Raw genomic sequence first — 20,746 nt, 5'->3', positions numbered from 1 at the left:
TCCCAAGTGGGGATGTATGTATTCACCCACTATCTCATATTCAATGGCTGTGCAGCATTCCATTCTACTGTTGCACCATAATTAACCGAACTAATCTCCTAATGTTAAATATTTAGAAAGTTCCAAATTTTTGTTCCTGTGATGATGCACAACACCAGTTAAAATCTCAGTACACCCTATCTGGAATCTGGAAGTGAAACTGATGGGGTGAAAGGTGGGTGCGTGTTGCCCAAGTGCCCCGAGGAAAGGTTGTAGCCATTTATTCCCATAAACTGTGTTTGAGACCCTCCCTCCCCACCTCAACACACACACACATACACCGTTGCTCTTCCTGAAATATTCTTTCTTTACAAAAAAAAAAAAAAAAAGGTTGATAATTTGATACATGAAATGCTATCTCATTTTGTTTTATTTAGCATTTCTTTAATTATTAATTGGGGTCAACAGTTTTTCATGTGCCTATCAGCCATTTTTGTTTCTTCTCTGAGAAGTGCCCATTCATATCCGTTGTCCATTCCATTTCTCAGTTAGATCGTTTTCTTTCAACACAGTTGTTTTATTTAGGTGGAGCCTGGCATGTTAGAATCACCTAGAAGACTTTTCAAACAATCGAAGGAAGAAAAGAAAGAAGGAAGGGAGGGAGGGAGAGAGGAAAGGAGGGAGGGAAAGAAGGAAGGAAAGAAAGAGCCTCATCAGCCCAGAGTAAATATTTGGTGGAGCCGGAGTATCAGTATTTTTAAAGCGTCCTGTGCTTCGGATGTGTAGCCATGGCTGAGAACCCTTGTTATAAATTACATTTCTCCCACTGTCTGGCTCCAAATGCTTTCACTGCAGAATCTATTCTCGGTGCTTTGACACCCCGTTTTCTCCTGTGAAAAATGGGCATCAGCACTGTGAAGCAACACAGCACCTCCCTCCCAAAGTCTATAAATCCCAGGGAGGAGGCCAGAGTTTCAGGAAACGGGGTAAGGCAGATGCCGTGGTCAGGCTCTCTGCCAGGCGGATTGGAACAAATTAGGAGTTCGCTCAGGCAAGGAGACGTGGCCTGCAGAGAGCCCGAGCTCCCCGTGGAGGGGGCCAACGCCAGGGTTCTCGGGACCCCTTTTGTTTCTCTCTTGTACCCACCTTCAGGAGCTCAGCAGTCTTGCCCATCCTGGCAAGAATTAAATTCTTATCGGAGGCATTTCATCTTTCAGATGTCAGCAGGAGAGAGAGGAGTGTGGGCCCGAGGCATGGGGTCCTTCAGGAGGACCAGCCCCCTGGCTCACGGGCATGTGCCAGGTATGGGTGACGCAGAGGCGGCCTCCACCACCTCTAGTCCTATCAAGGGGTTTATAACATGCTCAAAAACACAGAAACCAGCGTATTTTAATTCATTTCTGTTAAAACCTAAAGGATCTCCCTCCCCACCCCCCACCCCTACACACACATACACACACCTCTGGTCCACCTAGTGCAGGTGCTCGCGGTCCCACTCTGGGGGACGGGAAGGGATCGCTTTCTGGTGACCTCATCAGGAAGGGCCCTGGAAACGCCCAGGCCGACTCTGTGCTACTCGAGGTCTCTGACTGCTGAGGTCTCGGGGGGACGGCCAACGCTGGTCTTCCAGGTGCTGGTGCGCAGCCAGGTGGAAGCTCACGCTCAGTGGCTTGAATCTTCGTCCACTTGGTGCTGGTGTGTGATCCTCAGCCTCGATTTCCTCATCTGTAAAATGGACACAGTGATGTTCTGGTTTGCTGAGAGGACAAAGCAGTATGTGGTGTAATGCAGACCCTCAGTAAATGCCGGGCGCTCTGTGTACACCCCTCCGTGCCTTTTCCCTTCCCTCCGTAGTCGGAGCTGAGGGCTCTGAGTCCAGCTCTGGAAACTCCGTCCACGTTATCTCCCCCACATCCCCCCCCCCACTTACTCCGTTAGTCAGGGAAGGACAGAACCACCCCTCTTACCCAGACACGGTCTCCCAGCCTCTACCCCTGAGCAGAGCTTACACCAGAGGCTGCACCCCTCCACCTGTGCCCACTCCCTGCCCCAGGCCACACCCATCCCCCTTGCCTTCTCTCCCACCCTCTCCCCATGAATCCCATGCCCCGAACCCCCACTGATTCCCCACAGCTCTTATGCTTTCCCACCTAGACTTGGTGTTAAAACTTTTACGATAGCCCTGGCCTGGTAGCTCAGCCAGTTGGAGTGTCCTCCCCAGGAGCCGAGTTGGGGGTTCGATCCCCTGCCAGGGCACATGCTGGAGTCAACCAGTGAATGCATGGATGGGTGGAACAGCAGGTTGATCTTTCTCTCTCTCTCTCTCCACTGCTCTCTCTCTCTAAAATCAATGAATAAATTAAATAAGACACTTTTATTATAAATCTAATTTTTACTGAGCACTTCCTTTGTGCCAGGGACAATGCTTCATCCCTGTTATATTAGTAAAGTTGTTCTTAGGGACCTCTTTGTTACCCCATTTACAGATGAGGGAAGTCAGACTAGTTTGGAGTAATTTGCCTGAAGTCACAGGCCCCTGGGGAGCCAACCTGGGTGCCGACGGCCCCTTCTCTGTGTTTTGTGTCGTGTACACTGATCTGTCCCCAAGGAGCTTCGGTCCCAGCAGACCTTCTCTCTCCCTGCCCTGAGCTCCCACTGCACCAGGCTGGTTTCTTCCACATCCATCCACTCTGCTTCCATTGCTATTGTCTGGGCACCTCTATGTCCTTTAACCGTGGGCCCGGGCTCTAATGTGTGTCTTATTCATCTTTGAATCTGGCACTGCGGGTTCTTAAATAGTTTTTTCTAAAATTCGAAGGTAACATGTACTCATTATAGAAAAAAAAAGGGAAAACACAGACAAAGTAAAGCAGAAAAAAAAAAAAAGTCACCTATGATCCCACCATCCTGAGAAAACCTTGGTTAACATATCGGCCAAATTCCTTCCAGTTCACATATGTATTTTATATATACATATATAGTTTTTACTTAGACAAATAATATGTATTTTGCGTAAAGTAGACATTAGAGAGTACTATTTTCTATGTGACTTTTTTTTTTTTTTACATTATATTGTGAGCAACTCCCATGTAAGAAATTCTTTGAAAGAGGGATTTTAGGTGGCTCTAGGTTGTTCCTCCGTGATGGGGCCCCTCCTGACGAAACCACTCCCCCATTGTGGTGGTTCATTTAGGGCCTCTCTGATTATTCCCGTGGGAGAAATACCGGAAGTGGAATTGTTGGGACAAAGAGAAGGCTCTTGACACCGCACAGTAGGCACTGCTCTATCAAACCCTCTCCCATCCTCGTCCGCCCAGGTGCATCCTCTGCCCAGGTGCACCCGCTGACCAGCTAGAGGCCCTGTCCTTCCCAACCCCTCTGCCCTTTCAGACTGCCCAGAAGCATGTGGGAATGTCACCTGGGGGATGCGACTGGAGGGGCCTGGCCCACCTCGGCCAGATCTCCCCCTCTCTCTAATCTGGACTCCTTTGGGTTAAGGGCAGTGTGGCTCAAAGGTTGCTGGACGTAAAAAGGATTTCTGGTTGGACGGAGACATTCCCCACTTAGCCACCGCCACTAGGCTGGCCTTCTGTGTCACTAGGTTAGCAACGGAGACTTGGCTTAGGGATCGGGGCACATTACAGAGTTTGGCAGGCTTTAAGTTTTATTTAAAAACATTATGTAAAAATATTAAAGAATATTCTGGGGGAAAAAGACAAAATATCATGGCCATATCTTTTTCATTGGTCCACATCTTTTCTAGTTCAGGGAAGTAGTTGCTGCCTATGACATGGGAATGACCTTTATTTATTTTTTACAAAATGTTTTTATTGATTTCAGAGAGGAAGGGAGAGAGAGATAGAAACATCAATGAGAGAGAATCACTGATTGGCTGCCTCCTACCCACTCCACACTGGGGAACCGAACCTGGGGCCTTTCAGTCTGCAGGCTGAGGCTCTATCCACTGAGCCAAACTGGCCAGCCCCATGGGAATGACCTTAGATCAGCCTCTTCAGATGTACCCGGAACCTTCTTGGCTAGATTTTCACTGAGCCTATAAGTGACGCCCATAAAGCACTGGCCCAAGGCTCTCCAGAAGAAGGCTGAATTCGTGAGCCTCACAGGCCCTGGGCAAGCCCAGCTCGTTGTAAACAATTCGGGATTTGATCTAAAGAGGCGCTAAGTGGGTCAGTTCTTCGAGGAAATTTGTGTTATTTTCCAAGTCACTTCTAGTCATCATCCAGGAGACAATTTTCTTAAAGAACCCGGGGGTTGCCTGCGAGAACAAGTCTCGCTGCTCACGGATCAGTAACCGGCACGGAGCTCAGTGTACCCTCCGGGCGGGGCGGAGCTGGACCAGGCGTCGTCCTTGCTCCGGAGCCGCTTCTCCAACTTCAGAGGACGCGATGTGTCTGTCCTGCAGGCCCGTGGCACACCCCTTGCTGGGGCCAGAGACTCTGATTCAGTGGAGTCTGCATTTCTAGCAAGTTCTCAGGGGGGGAGGGGGGGGCGCTGATGGTGCTGGTCCCGGGGCCCCACTTAGCGGACGCTGGTCCAGGAGGTCGGAGGGAGGGACCTGCAGGGATGCTGCCCCAGGGAGACGGATGGGGCTCAGACCCAGGGCGGGCGGCGGCTGAACATTCGCAGGCGGGATGCAGGCGCCAGGCCTGGAGGTGAGGAGGGGAGTGTGGGGGGGGGGGGCAGGCGATGGAGCGGGAACTCCGAGCTCTCTGGCGGGGCTGCAGGTCGTGACGGCCCGGGAGGCTCCGACGCTTGTGTCCAGCGGCCAGGCCGGTCGAGTATCCCGGGGGCAGAGGGAGCAGCGGAGGCAGCCGGGCGGGGTGGGTGGAATGTGCCCGGGGAGTGGCGGCGGGGGTCTCCTCCGGACACCCTGGCTGCTCCGGAGACCGCCCTCCCCCCCCCCCGCCCCCCAACCCAGCCCAGCGCCGGCCCCGCTGCGCGCCTGCTGAGCTCTCTGGTCCTCGTGCGCCCCCAACTAGACAGAGGGAGCGGGGCAGCCCCACGCGACGGGGCAAAGGCGCAGGGGGGCGGGGATTGACCTGAAGTCTCCCTCCTGGAATGCCCACCCGACTGGTCCCTGCGCAAACCTCCTCGTCCCCCCTGCCTGTCACTGGTGCGCGGGCCCCTCCCAGCCCCCGGGAGAGAGGGAAGGCTTCCCACGCACACACCTTCGCCCCATCGGACCGTGGGCCACGGAGCTGCCCTTCACAGCTCCCTTCCCCGGTGGCCTCGCTTCTCCGTGCGGAGAGCACGCGGGTGGCAGGGGGACGGGTGCTGGGCTCCTGCTTCTCCCCCTGGACGCCCTGCTTCTCCACCTGGACCCTGTAAGTGGCAGATGGTGGGAGGGGGCTGCGGCGGGGAGGGGCGCAGGGGTGAAGACGCAGGGACTACGAGGAGGTGGAGGAAAGGAAAGGGGGAAGCGGGAGGGGGCATCCAAGTACCTCTGCCAGACGAGCCCCCCCGCAGTCCTGGCCCCCAAGATGGGGCTGGCAGAGCCTCTAGCGCCCCCCCCCCCCAGGAAGGCCCCTCCCGTGAGAACCCCCTCACTTTCTGGAGCCTGGTGTGCTGTCTGTCACGTGTTTGCCAGAGGCTGGGGGAAGGAACGGGAAGGAACGTGCAGGCTGGACTGGAAAATCCAGCTGGGCAAGCGACAGCCCTCGGCTGTGCCTCCCACTGGAGGCTGAAGCCTGGCTGGCCCTGCCCCCACGTCACATGCCCTGCGGGACCCTGGGGAGACCGGCCAGGGACTTGGCTGCCATGGGGCTGAGAGCATTGAACAGAAAGTCGAGGAGCTTTCAGCTTTGAGGCCAAACACATGTGCTTCCAAGACTGTGTGGAAATGACATTGTTGTCAACTTCAATCCATTTTCCTATAGACTTACTCAATGAGTTCAAAGACACTAGCGCTTAATTCATATGCTTGGTGGCAGCTTCCAACACATTAATCCAAAGGACTTCGGGTCCTCCCCAGCCTACCCCTGCCCTCTCTGTAGGAAGGCGAAGCTTCCCACAAAATGTCAGATGGTTCAGAGACGTATATAAGGCAGTCTGGTTCCATGTAGCTTAAAGATATATGTACATATATAATATATAAACATATAGTGTTATATTATATATAAGTATATAACATTATATATAAACTAGAGGCCCGGTGCACGAACTTCATGCACGGGGGTGTGTTCCTCAGCCCAGCCTGCACCCTCTCCAATCTGGGACCCCTTGAGGGATGTCTGACTGCCCGTTTAGGCCCGATCCTACCGGGACCGGGATCGGGCCTAAATGGGCAGTCGGACATCCCTCTCACAATCCAGGACTGCTGGCTCCCAACTGCTCGCCTGCCTGCCTTCCTGATTGCCCCTAACTTCTTCTGCCTGCCAGCCTGATCACCCCCTAACCACCCCCCTGCCAGCCTGATTGATGCCTAACTGCTCTCCTGCCAGCCTGTTTGCCCCTAACTAACCTCCCCTGCAGTCCTGAGTCCCCCACAACTGCCCTTCCCTGCAGGCCCAGTCGCCCCCAACTGCCCTCCCTTGCAGGCCTGATCCCTCCCAACTGCCCTCCCCTGCTGGCCATCTTGTGGCGGCCATCTTGTGTCCACATGGGGGCAGTCATCTTTGACCACATGGGGGCAGCCATCTTGTGTGTTGGAGTGATGGTCAATTTGCATATTACTATTTTATTGGATAGGATTAGATAGGATAGAGGCCTGGTGCATGGGTGGGAGCTGGCTGGTTTGCCCTGAAGGGTGTCCCGGATCAGGGTGGGCTTCCCTTGGGGCGTGGGGTGACCTGGGCGAGGGGCCTGTGGTGGTTTGCAGGCTGTCCACGCCCCCTGGCGACCCAAGCGGAGGCCCTGGTATCTGGGATTTATTTATCTTCTATAATTGAAACTTTGTAGCCTTGAGTGGAGCCAAGCCTCCTGCTTGCTCCCTGGCCACAGCCATTTTTGTTGGGATTTATTTATCTTCTTCTTTTTTTTTTTTAATTTAATATATTTTATTGATTTTTTACAGAGAGGAAGGGAGAGGGATAGAGAGTTAGAAACATCGATCAGCTGCCTCCTGCACATCCCCCACTGGGGATATGCCCACAACCAAGGTACATGCCCTTGACCGGAATCGAACATGGGACCCTTTAGTCTACAGGCCGACGCTCTATCCACTGAGCCAAACCGGTTAGGGCTATTTATCTTCTATAATTGAAACTTCGTAGCCTTAAGCAGAGGCCAAGGCAGGCCAGGGCAAGTGGAAAGCTTGGCTTCCTCCATTCCCGCAGAAACCCAAGCCTCCTGCTTTCTCCGTGGCCACAGCCATCTTGGTTGGGTTAATTTGCATACTTGCTCCTGATTGGCTGGTGGGCATGGCTTGTGGGTGTAATGGAGGTATGGTCAATTTGCATAGTACTCTTTTATTAGATAGGATATATAACATTATATAAAAATATATAGTAATATGCATGTTTATATATATATACTTGCACATATATTTGGCTCACAGAATCTAGGGAAAGGTTAAATCCTAGTAGGAATGCAGGGATGTGACAGAACTGTCCAAGGGCAGCCCCCAAGCTTAACAACTTGAAGTCTCACTGACACTTTCCTCTAAAAACCTAGAGCAAGGGAATCCTTAGCAAACCACACAGACCATGTGAGAAAGCTCTGCGGAGGCCCAGATGCTTCCGCTGGCCCTGGGTGCGGGTGTGGTCCTCTGGACCTGAGCCCGTGGGCCATGTGGGCTTCCTTTCTGGTAATGGCTCCAAGATACAAAGGCCCCACTCCCAGGACTGATGAAGCCCACACGGTTCTCAGGCTGGGACCCGCCAGCTAGTCCTGCTGGAGAGCGGGGGCCAGAAGGACGAAGCCAGCCTCTCTGAAGGCCTGGCCACAGGGGCATTCGGCCTGTTCAGCAGAAGCGTCCAAGGCCACTGTGTGCGGTGGTGCCCGGCACTGCAGCCCCATGGGTGTCATTGGAGCTGTTGACTCTGTGAGGGCACCCCCTGGAGTCGTATAGTGCAAGTGCGTGTGGCCCTGGAGGCATTTCTGTTATTCAGCCCAGTTTCTAGAAACATTAGGAACAGAGCTTCCTGAGGCATCTGCACACGCGCGGCCCCATGAAAAACTCCAGGCAGTGAGGTGGTGACTTGCTTTCTCTGGGGGCCTTGCTACCCTCACCATTGCTGTCAGCACAGATGAAAGCCTTACTTCCAGGCCCCCCCCCCCCCCCCCCCCCCACCTCATGAACCCCAAGAGCTGCCTTGCAGCAGCAGGGGCCATCCCAACAGTGGACCAAGCACGGGACTTCTATGTAGAAACCCCAGGTCTCCACAGCAGAGGGGCCATGTGTCCTCGGCCAAGTGTCATCCTGAGGGTTCGTTCCCTAGTGCTGAGGAGTAGCAAACTGCCACAAGCTTCTGGAGGCCAGAGCCCACAGTCGGTGTGAGCAGGGCTGGCTCCTCAGAGGCGCGGAGGGAATCCGCCCCGGGCCTGTCCCCCAGCCTCTGTGGTTGCTGGCGACCCCGGAGGTCCTGGCTTGCAGACACAAGCGATGGGTCTCCAGTCTCTGCCTCCATCTCCACATCACCTCCCCCTGGGTGTCTCTTCTTCCTTCCTCTTCGCTCTTTTAAAAAATTGGAATTAAATTACTTTTTTTTTTATGGAAGTAAAATAGGCATAGCATAAAATGTACCCTTTTGACTGTTTTTAAATGTACAGTTCATTGGCATCAAGTACATTCACATCCTTCCCTCCTTTGCAAAGACAGTTATCCCTGGATGTAGAGTCCACCCTAATCCAGGATGGTCTGGTTTTGAAATCCTTATCTTAATTATATATGCAAAGAACCCCCCCCCCCAAATGAGGTCATTTTACAGGTTCTGGGGAGACTTATTTTTTGAGGGGGTCACCAGTCAACCTAGCATAGCCTCCAAGTCTCATCTGTGCAGTGGGAATCCTACTTCCATCTCTACCTCTATCACAGATGCCATCTGTGCTGAGGGGTTGGTGGCGGTAGGCCTGACCCATTTTGTAATTGTGTGGCCCCTAATGAGCCGCGTCTCCACGTGGCCTGAGTTCCGGCACCATGGGGATTCCCTCTCCCCAGGAGAGAGAGGCCTCTCCTACTGGGGTGGGGCTGGGGGGCTGTGGGGTCGGGTTGGGGGGCTGCCTCATTAATCTCTCTACCCATCGAAGGCATTCCTCATCACCCCCGTGACTTCGATGCAGAATGGGTAGTAGCCTTGAGACAGACAGGGCTCCATTCCCTCCTCCACAAGCCACCTTTCCCAATGGGCTGGGGCCTCTGGAAGGAGGCAATGCGATGAGGCAGACACCAGGACCCTGCTTGTGGCCTCCAGGAGCTGTCCCCCCGCCACTCCCCACCACACACAATATCTTGGTGGCCTTGCAGATTCCCACTGCCCCCTGCTGGACTCCTCCTCTGGTCACGCCTGGCCAGAATGGCCTCTTGTCCCTCTGAATTCCTTCGACTCTTCTTTGGCTCGCAGCCCCTCACAGTGGAGGTGCATAATGTGCAGGTGACCTTGGGCAAGTTACCCAACCTCAGCTTTATCGCCTATAGAGTGGAGATGATCATAGCAGATACTTCAGGGGGTGGGTGTGAGGCTCAAATGAGATAACTAGCTTGAGAGGTCAAATAAACGCATGGACCTGGAGCCAGGTCCTCCGGGTTTAAATCCAGTTTGCTGTGGGCTTTTGGGCAAATTTCTTAACCTCTCTGGGCCTCAGTCTTATGTGTAAAGTGAGATGAGAATAATGGTACCTACACTGAGTGGCCAGATTATTATGATCTCTGAACGCATAATAATCTGGCCACTCCGTGTATATCCTATATAATAAAAGGCTAATATGCAAGTTGTCCCCTCGACCAGGAGTTCGACCAGCAGGCAGGCCGGCCAAGCGCCCATGTCCCCTCCCCCTTGCCAGGCTGGGCGGACCCCACCCATGCACGAATTCATGCACTGGGCCTCTAATACACACACACACACACACACACACACACACACACACACACACACTGAGTGGCCAGATTATTATGCGTTCGGAGATCATAATAATCTGGCCACTCAGTGTATTTCCTAGGACTTTGGGGAGATTAAATGAGCTGATACATGGGAAGCACTTGGAAGAGAGCTAGGTAAGAGCCAGCTACTATTATTGCTGTTACTGTTGTTATGGAGTTTAACACTGTACTTTGCGTGTAAGAAGCCCTGAAGAAAAAGTCTATGACAAGCAAATTAAAACCTAAGCACTCCAACCCGCCTTCTCCCCTGGGACCTATTTTCCCAATTAGCCTGATCTCCTAAGTGGGATGTGGGCACAGCAGGGGGTAACACAACTTGGTTGATTCACGGACCCAAGTTGCTGCCTGGTGCTGTGTTTGCCTTTCTTACTTTGTGGTGGTGGTAATGGGGGCGGGGGGAGAGGGGGAGGCAGTGTCACCACCTTCATGGGGAAACTGGTGCAAGCTACAGACCTTCTCCGCAGAAAGGTGCTCAGAAGCAAATATTCACAGTATGTTGCACAGAGTTTCAGGGGACCCCCTGGGGGCCAGGGTGAGAAGCCCCTCTTTGGATAACACACTCTCCCGTTGGTTGGTTTCACTCCAACCAAACAAAAGCTAGCCTTGCTCCTTCACTCATCAGTGGGCGGCACGGCTTCCACCCTGGCTCCCAGGCCCCATGCTACCTCCCCCAGGTCCCCTGGCTCAGTGCCCACTGTAAGCCACAGCCCTTGGCTAGGAGTTGAATACAGCACCTGTTCAGCATTTGAGGGCTTAAAAAAGAAAAAGAAGAAGAAGAACAAGAAGAAGAAGAAGAAGAAGAAGAAGAAGAAGAAGAAGAAGAAGAAGAAGAAGAAGAAGAAGAAAAAACACACACAACAGACTCAACTTTTAAAAAAATCAGACAGAGGGATCGTCCTCCCAGCCAAACATAGTAAGTCACAGGACTCTTATTTGCTGAGTGGGACTAAAAGGTATTTATGACCAAGAGGCCCTGGACTCACCCTGAGCTGAGTGATCCAGGAGTTACCCAAACTCTGGTGGCAGGGCTGACTGTGGGCTGGGAGATCAGAGAGCTTGCAGGGGAGGTTCTATTGCTTTTATTCATGGATGATGTGATTTCCCCCTCAGCATTTAACGTTAAGTGTAGTTTCAGAATTTTAGTATATGTTTCTGGGAAGATGATAACCCAAACAACATCTGTTTACTTGACGTCAATTATGTTCTTGGAATTGGCCTACTTGCTGTGGGGCCCATCCATCCATCCATCCATCCATCCATCCATCCATCCATCTTTGTTTATTAGGTGCCTTCTCTATATGAGAAGCTGTTCTAGGCACTGGGGACACAGCAGTGAACAGGCAACAAAGGTCTTTGTCCTAATGAAGTCTTGGCAGGAGAGACAGCTAACACAAAATAAAAAAAAATATATATGTCAGGTGGTAATGTGTGCTGAGAAGAAAGACACAGCAGGCAGGGGCTAGAGAGGGCTGGGCATGTACAGGAAAGGCTTCCTTGAGCAGAGGCCTGAAGGAGGGAGGGAGGGAGCCATGCAGGGGTCTGAGGAAGGTCCCAGAGGGGAAGGAGGGCCGTCCACCAAGTGGTCAATCCTGGTTGATAACCTGCAGGGCCAGTTCCCACAGCTGGGGATGTCACGGTTGCTGGATGACCCCAGCCCTGTGCCGGAGCCTTTTCTGGGGCACAGGTTCCCCCCCCCCCCCCCCCCCCCCGCCGGCTGTGTGCTTGGGTCTTCGTGTCATGCGTAGAGGACTCTTTCTCCCTCACCCTTCCCCTCTCCCTATTATACCTATGCTTTGCAGAGCCCCAAATCTTCTGCTGAACTCTGGAGGAAGCTGGAGATATTTGAAGACGTTGACCTTTAGGAAGGTGATGCTATTTGCTATAGACAATGTTTGTGTCCCCCAAATTAATATGTTGAAATCCTGGCCCCCAGAGTGGTGATATTAGGAGATGGGGCCTTTGGGGAGTAATCAGGTCATGGTGGTGGGGTCCTCATGAGTGGGATTAGTGCCTTATAAGAGACCCCAGAGAGCTCCCTCCCCCCTTGTGCCACGTGAGGACACAGGGAGAAGATGGCTGTCCATGAACCAGGAAGCAGACTTTCACCAGAACCTAGCCACGCCAGTGCCTTGACCTTGAACTTCCCAGCCTCCACCACTGTGAGAAATGAATTTCTGTTGTTTACAAGCCATCCAATCTATGTTATTTTTGTTAAAGCAGCCTGAAGGGACTAAGGCCTGTCAGAAGAAATATCGGGGATAGAGGGACAAGCTAAAGGACACCAGCAAGAACCAGTCAGGTAAATCCAGAATGTGGGACAGTCTACAAGTCTACAAGACAAATGACCTGGTCTCTAAAAAAAAAAAAAAAAAAAATCGAGGCAATGAAAAATAAAAGGATGGGAGAACTGTTCTAGATGAAAAGGAATATATAATCAAAATGGGATGCATATTCCTTTAGCAGACCCTGGTTAGAACAGGCAAGCTATAAAAGACATTTTAGGGACGTTTAGGGGATTTTAATAGACTGGATTTCGAATGGTGTTCAGAAATTATTGTTAATTTCTTAGGTGTGATAACAGGGTTAGCAGAAGAATATCCCTTGATTTTGGATATGATGTTGGTGTGTGTGTTTGAGGGGGGTGACATAATTTATTCTGAGGTTGTTCAGCAGAGTAAATAAGCAAGTAAATAAAATCTAAGATATCTAAGTTTCAGCTTGGTTCCAGGGAGGAGAATGAGATGCCCCAGGGGATACGACTCACCTTGCTGTGCCCTGCCAGGCCCAGGTGCTTGACAAAGCCCAGGGTATGGACTTTCTGTGTGATCAGGGATGGAACGTGCACCAGCACCTGGCACCTAGTAGGTGTTCAATCCAAGTTGAAGGAGTGAATGGAGTGAAGGCGTCTTTGTGGGGTTCATCTCCTAGGATGGGCTCTGGCTGAATATGCCCGCCCAACACATTTCCGTCCCACCCACCCTTCAAGCCACCATAGAACAATTGAAAACCTGGGCCCATCACAAAGACACGGGTGGGTGTCAGCCAGGGTCACCTTTAAGGACGTGACTAGGAAGGTCTGAGGTCTCCCTGAGTCCCCTCAGCATCTCCCCGAGGCCGGGTCTTGGAACTCAGCTACTTCTGTAGCCTCTTGGTTTAAGGCAAAAGTAGGTTGCTCATAATCTCTCAGTCATGACCAGTTGGCCTGCTGGTCCCTAATTATTTCACGGAATTGGGTGCTGCATGCTTAACAGCCTATACCCTAAAGGGCTCCCAAGTCAGGCACCCAATAAGAACTTAGTGATAATAATAATAAAAATAGCTAACATTTATTGAGCAGTATTTTCAAGTGTCATGCTAAGTGTTTAACACAAGTTACCTCTTTAATTCTCCTGAGTAGTTGTACCCCTTGGGGCAGCTCATTCTCCTCCCTTGAACCAAGCTGAAACGTAGATATCTTAGATTTTATTTACTTACTTATCTACTTTGCTGAAAAATCTCAGAATAAATTAGGTCCACCCACACATACCAACATCATTTTCAAAATTAGGGGATATTCTTCTGCTAACCCTGTTATCACACATAAGAAATTGGTTTGTTTTTTTAAAAATATGTTTTTATTGATTTCAGAGAGAAAGGGAGAGGGAGAGAGAGGTAGAAACATCAATGATGAGAGAAAATCATTGATTGGCTTCCTCTTGCACACCCCACACTGGGGATCAAGCCTGCAACCTGGGCATGTGCCCTGACCAGGAATCGAACTGTGACCTCCTGGTTCATACCAGTAGGTTGATGCTCAACCACTGAGCCACGCCAGCCGGGCAATTGTGGTATTTTTTAAAAATATATGTTTTTATTGATTTCAGAGAGGAAAGGAGAAGAAGAGAGAGATAGAAACATCAATGATGAGAGAGAATCATTGATCGGCTGCCTCCTGCACACCCCCTAATGGGGATCAAGCCTGCAACCTACGCATGTGCCCTTGACTGGAATCGAACCTGGGACCCTTCAGTCCCCAGGCCATCGCTCTATCCACTGAGCCAAACCAGCTAGGGCCAATTGTGGTATTTTTTTTTTACTTGAATTCCTATCCCCATTTTACAGCCCGTTTCATAGTGTCACAGCTAGGAAGTGGCAGTGCCAGGACTCAAATTCTGCCACCTCATTCCAGCTTCTCTTCCCAGAGCGATGGTCAGGCCGGACTTTCTGTGGCCTCAGAGGCTCGGGAGTCCTTTGTGCTGGGCCCGTGAGCACTCCACATGGGAAAGCCCTGGGCCACCAGGGCGCTAATGCTGCAACTCCGGGGCGTCTGTTGTTCCCTTCCAGGCTCCATGAAGACATGATGATCTACAACAAGAGGCCTGTCCCTTCCTCACATCCTTCAGAAGCACACCAAAGACAATGACAACTTGTGTCATCTTGTATGGACGTGCCCGGGAGGACCCTTTCCCCAGGAGTCAGCCCGGGAGGTACAGACCAGGGTGCAGACACACCCCTTGAGCTGGGGAAATGGCTTGTCAGTCATCAGGGAAAGGGCTCCCTGGCGGGTCCCCCCAGCACTTGAGCTGGGACAGGCGCCCTTTCTCGTCTGTGCTCCTCTCCCTGCAACCTCCAGGTTGGTGGAGGCTGGTATTAGATCAACACCTGTTGTCCCGGGTGGGCTCTGCCCACATGTCCCACCCCTGACTGCATTCTTTCAACAGGTATCTGGTGACCGGCCCATGAGCGCCAGCCTGCTTCGCAGATGTTAGGTTCCAGCCACAAAACCAAAAAAACAAAACAACAAAACAAAAAAACCACAAAAAAAACAAACCAACAAAAAAAAAAACCCAGGCTGGGAAAGAGGAGTCCAGATTTCACTGCAAATGAAGCTTCCCAGAGCTGCTGACTAAGGATTTTTCTTTCCAAACATCTGAAACAGCAAACAGATTGTAAATTAAGAGGGAGTTACAAGATAGTAGCTGAAGGGAAACAGGCCTCCCTGTGTTCTGGGTTCTAGCTGTGGCCTCACTGACTGGACCTGGGCAGCCGGGAAAGGCGATTAAACCGGATGGGGGAGAGGGGCCGGGGTGGAACAGGGGTGCTGCCGGGGCGTGGCAGGTCACTGGCGAAAGAGTGCAGGCCTCTTCTCTGAGCCAAGGGAGCACAGTTTATTCTAACGGGAGGGGGACCCTGGTCTGTGTCAATCTCTGGAGCCTCTGAATTAATGAATCCCACCCAGATCAGAGTTCAGGCTCCCAAGGCAACACAGCAAAAATAAAGGGAAACAAAGTGAGACCCCCCTTCAGCAACGCTCCCCTGGACCGGAGCATTGAGTGAGGAGCTGGGCGGTCCTTGGGCCACACGTCTCTCCTCCCACTGAGTCAAAATACTCATTTTAGTCAAATGTCGCCAGCCAGCCGAGGCTTGAATTTATAATGAAAGAGAGCCCCCAGTGGTGATAATCCTGCTGGATTTGGGGTCCCAGGATGAGGTGCCTGGGCCCAGAACCTCCCATTAGGAGCCACCTCCATACCCGTAGCAACTTCAGCCCCAACACGCTAGTCCCAGAAAAAAGGGACTAACAGAAAAAAAAGGGGATGAGGGTGGGGTAAATGGGATGGTGAAAGCTGGTAGATGGCTGGGCAGGTTTCAACATGGAGCTTGACTTCAGGAGCCCTTGCCATGTCCCTCGAGGTTAATGACTATCAGTGTGACGTTTCCTTCCAGGAATATCAAGCTTTGTCTGAGGGCCTACGCGTGTGGTTTATCTGTGCCTCTCTGAGCCACACTCAGGCCTTTCCCAGGGGCCGAGAGGCACTTGGGTTTGTTCAGAGCTTGCAGAATTGAGCTGGTGATTGATAGTATTCTATATAATAAAAGGCTAACATGCAAATTGACTGAACGGCGGAACGACCCATGGCTATGATGCGCGCTGACCACCAGGGGGCATACACTCAACACAGGAGCTGTCCCCTGGTGGTCAGTGCACTCCCACAGGGGGAGCGCTGCTCAGCCAGAAGCCGGGCTCACGGCTGGCTCAGTCCCGCTCCCTGAGGACATCCCCAGAGGGCTCCTGGACTGTGAGAGGGCGCAGGCCGGGCTGAGGAACCCCCCCACCCCGAGTGCACGAATTTCGTGCACCAGGCCTCTAGGAGGATATATTTTGGAAAAACTCAGATGGGGTTTGAGTTGGGGTTCTCCGTATCTTCGGGCAAAGGCAAAACCCAGATTTAGGAAGGATCCCCGTCCGGTTCCGGTTCCCAGGGTCTCCTGCTTACACTGGGTAAGGAAGCAAACACTGTTGGACACTGTGCCAGGGGTCAGGGGACAAACCTGACCTAGAAGCTAACCCAGGAGCCTGAAGCCAAAGCCGGAGGGAGAGAGATGAGCAAATTGGTCATCATACAGCAAGGCGACAGGTGCTGCAATAGCCCTGGCCACACTGAGAGGCTGACACTCTGCTCTGCTCGAGCGTTCAGTCCCTGGAATCAGACAGACCCAGGGTTCAGACTCTTCTGCTTCCCGGCCGAGGGACCTTGGGGAAGTTACAGAGCGCTGCACGGCTTGGTTTCCTCACCAGGCAATGGAGGCACGTTCCGTTCAGGCACCTCTCAGGGTTACTGGGAGGATTCGGAGAAAGGAGGCCGAGTGCAGAGCCCGTGTCGGGCAGTCTTGTGAGATTCTGGGGCAGTACGAGGTCCCTAAAAATATTCAGGCAAAGGCTGACTGGCCACCATTCCAGAGGAGATGCAGGAGAATGTAAATGAAAAGGCCAAGAGTCAGGAAAAGTGGCTCAGGTCCTGCCTCTGGCTACAGATGTGTAATGTTGTGCAAGTCAGTTTTCTTGTCCAGCCTTCACTCTCCAGCTCTCAGGATTTTATCATTGTTGGCTTTGAACTTTTGCTAGCAGTGGAAGCCACGCTTTCATCAAATGGGATCTTCTGCACTCCCTCCTCCCAGTATGTGAGCCCAAGGTGTTACTGCTGGACACCCTTCCACTGCAGGACACAGAAGCAGGGCTCCTGGGAGGGGTTTGCAAAGCACTGGGCCAGCCAATGTTCCAGCCCTACCTTCGTTTTCAGTTCTATAGACTTAACCCCCTCATTTATACATGAGGTATGGGAGACTTAACAAAGGGATTATCCACGATCTTATAGCTGCTTCTTGGCAATTGTATTTACAACACACAACTCCTAGTCCCCTTCCACCCCACCAGGCTGCTCCCTACTTCCACCCATGATTTGTCTTAGCATTTGTTCCCCCAAAGGCCCCAGTGCTGGCCTCTATAGATTCTCACCCCCTCCCCCCGCCCCAGAAAAGCACCAGGAACATGACAGATGCAGTCTGAAGCATCGCTGTAGCTTGAGACAACTCGTTTCTCTGTGTATTCCTTTACTCAGTGAGATGCTGTTTGTATGGGCTGAGAGATGAAACACAGGTATGGCCCAGACTTAGGGTTGTCCTACAAACTCTGTTCTCTCCTTTTTCCTTACTACTAGACTCCTTCTTGAACTGCAACTCAAGAATAAATATGCCCCAGTCTTTTTAGCAGTTACATGTGGTACCACAAGTAAACGCTGGCCGATAGAATGTAATTGGACAGAATGTGTCTACTTTATGGGAAGTGTCCTTAGTGGGAGGAGGACACCCTTCGCCCAGGATGACTGTAGGCATGGTGGTTGCACCAACAGCCACCTGGGACCATAAGGTACAAACCATGTGTTGAGGACAGTGGAACAGGATAGTAAGAGCTTTTCTCTGATGGTCTTATGAAGCCTCTTGACCAGCCAGACTGCTTTCTTCTGTTTTACAGGCAAGAGAAATAAGCTTCTATTGTTGAGAGCCACCATTACCATTTTTCATCAACTCTGTCATTGATTGTAAGATAGTATTTTATACATCACTAAGAAAAGAAACCACTGCCAAATAAATGGATGATACATTCCAACTTCAAGTGTGACACAAGTATGAGTCTTATTACATGAGATGCAGTATTTTGGGTTTTTGTTACAGCTAAGCCTAATCCTGATTCAAGAAACACGAGGGAACAGAAAGATGACAACTTCTAAAGGACATGATAATCATGTAGAGGGAAAAACAAGTTTCTGTATAAAAGAATGACTCATAAAAATAGTAGTGACTGGCCTGTGCGGCTCAATGGTTTGAGTGTCGACCCATGAACCAGGGCACATGCCCGGGTTGCAGGCTTGATTCCCGATAGGGGGCGTGCAGGAGGCAGCCTATCAATGATTCTCTCATCATTGATATTTCTATCCCTCTCTCCCTCTCCTTTCCTCTCTGAAATCAATAAAAACATATTTTTAAAATAACAGTGACACATGGCTCAACCTAGGAAAGTTTCTCCTATACTCCCCAGTCTGGCTTGGATTGACTGGGGAATTATGTATGGGTGTTTGGATTTGGCCATCCAGTGAGACTAGGGCATGAGTGAGCGGGTTTTAAGCTGGTTGCTAAACCAGTCTCCACTATGTGTGACTTGGCTCTGAGGGTTGCTGACTCTTCAGTTTCTTCTCCCCAGTTCTGCAGGGTCCTCCTGGTTGACTTCGAGAAAGACAAATGGACAGCTGATGACCAGGACAAGCTTGCATCTGACAGACTCTCCCTGGGCTGAGATCACAGGACGCTCAAGGCTCTTCCTGCAGCAGCCATTGCTACTGCTTTCTGGGGCGACTGGAGTCCTGGTCTAATAATGCAAAAAAGAGCTGAGCACTTTCGGTTGATTAGAGCCCTGGCTTTAACCTGACAATCCAATATTAATATATCTGTTTGATTAAAACATCCAGAGCCAATATAATTAACAACAGGGAAATCTGCCTTATCTAAAAGTGGTTGTGAAATGAAACATCCATTCCCTGGGTCATTAAGCAGGATTCCTTTTATGAGGAAGGTCCACTTCACTGTTTTAAAATAATGCAATAACTTGTTATTCTCAGTGCTTCCTTCTTAAGAACATATTTTTATTGATTTCAGAGAGAAAGGGAGAGGAAGAGAGGTAGAAACATCAATGAAGAGAATCACTGACCGGCTGCCTCCTCCACGCCCCCTATTGGGCCTACAATCCGGGCATATACCCTTGACTGGAATTGAACCAGGGATCCTTCAGTCCACAGGCCGACGCTCTATCCACTGAGCTAAACTAGCTAGGGCAGTGCTCCTTTCTTTGAGTGTCTTAAATTTACCAGGGTTCCCAAGGCCTTCACAATTTTGCTGACTCTATCATTTACTGACTATCTACTCTTGTTACAAGTGTTTTACATTTATTATTTAATACATCAACCCAAGTTGGTGGTGTCATTCCATTTTAAAAGATAATATAATTAGGGCTCAGAGAAGTTGATTAACTTCCTCAGGATAACACAGCTAATAAATGGGCTCTAAACTTAGGTTGGTGAAGGCTGTCATTACAATTTAGTTTTGTAATGTACTGTAGAAGCAACCATTTAAGCTTCCATTCCAGAAATGTGAAGTTCTGCTGAGAATATTTTATCCTTCCATTCAGAAGGTCACTGGGCACTGAAGACTTGTGACTATTCTGAGGGAAAACCTTCTCTAAAAGGAAAAAAAAGTTGGGGAAGTGACTAGGAGATAAGCATGGTCATTCCAGGCCATATTTAAATGACACTCAGGTAACTTGCAATGGCCTGTGTAATAACCTGGCAACACAGGAATCTCTGTCAATGATGGAGGGACATTCTATAGAAGATGTGAGGAGCTGGGCTTCAGGGCTGCTGAATGCCTATTTCTAATGAAATATATCATGTGAGTTTGGGGGGAAGCAATATTTAATATTTTACAAGCAATTTATAGAAATTTTCTGCTCACCTTAATTTCACGCCTATATTTTCTTGGAAATAAAAAAATTCCCTACAAATCCCTACTTAACCTTGCTAATCCAGATGAAGATACATCATAATGAATCATGGGAATTTCTTTTATGATCTCGTGTTCTACATAAAAAACAGCTCAGCTACTAAAATGACTGGTCCAATTCTTATGGGCCAGATTCGAATTCTCCCTGGTTTCAACAAAGTGGAAGCCCTACCAAATGGTTTCCTCTGAATTGAAGTACATTAAAACGGAGTGAAACTTCACATCCAAACTCATTACATTTTCCCCAGATACCAAAGGACAAACACACCAGGCTAAATTTCTTTTAAATTATTTTATTTTTGTGTAAGCTAAAAGGAAATTTACACACTGAAATCTCCAAAGACCTTGGGCATGCACATTACCCTTGTTAGAAGTTCTTCTACATCTCTCTCTTTTTTTTCCATAGGAATTTCCCCAAACATTTAAAACCCATAGTTTTTACTGTATATACAGCCTAAACCATAGCAATCTATGATTATGTCATTTACACTGTGCAAAATCCTCAAAAAATAGTGGTATGATAGAACAACAACAAAAAAAATCAGTAACAAGTAAATTTCATGGTAAGACATTCATATAATTTGGTCCTTCTCCAAACCAAACTGATTTAAAACAGACACACAATCACTTTAAACCCCTCCAATCAAGTTCTGACAATGATCCATACCCTTAACAAAGGAGCAATCGATGAAGTACCTTGCAAAAGGTCAAATAGCAATACGCCAGATTGAAAAGATTAAAAAAGAGCACAAAAATTTTAACAAAAGCCAGATCTGAAACAAATCCAGCGCGCGCACACGCACGCGCACGCGCACACACACACACACACACACACACACA

The sequence above is a fragment of the Eptesicus fuscus genome, chromosome 16, assembly GCF_027574615.1.
Source record: "Eptesicus fuscus isolate TK198812 chromosome 16, DD_ASM_mEF_20220401, whole genome shotgun sequence".
Classification (NCBI taxonomy): Eukaryota; Metazoa; Chordata; class Mammalia; order Chiroptera; family Vespertilionidae; genus Eptesicus; species Eptesicus fuscus.
This window is presented reverse-complemented; position numbering follows the sequence as displayed.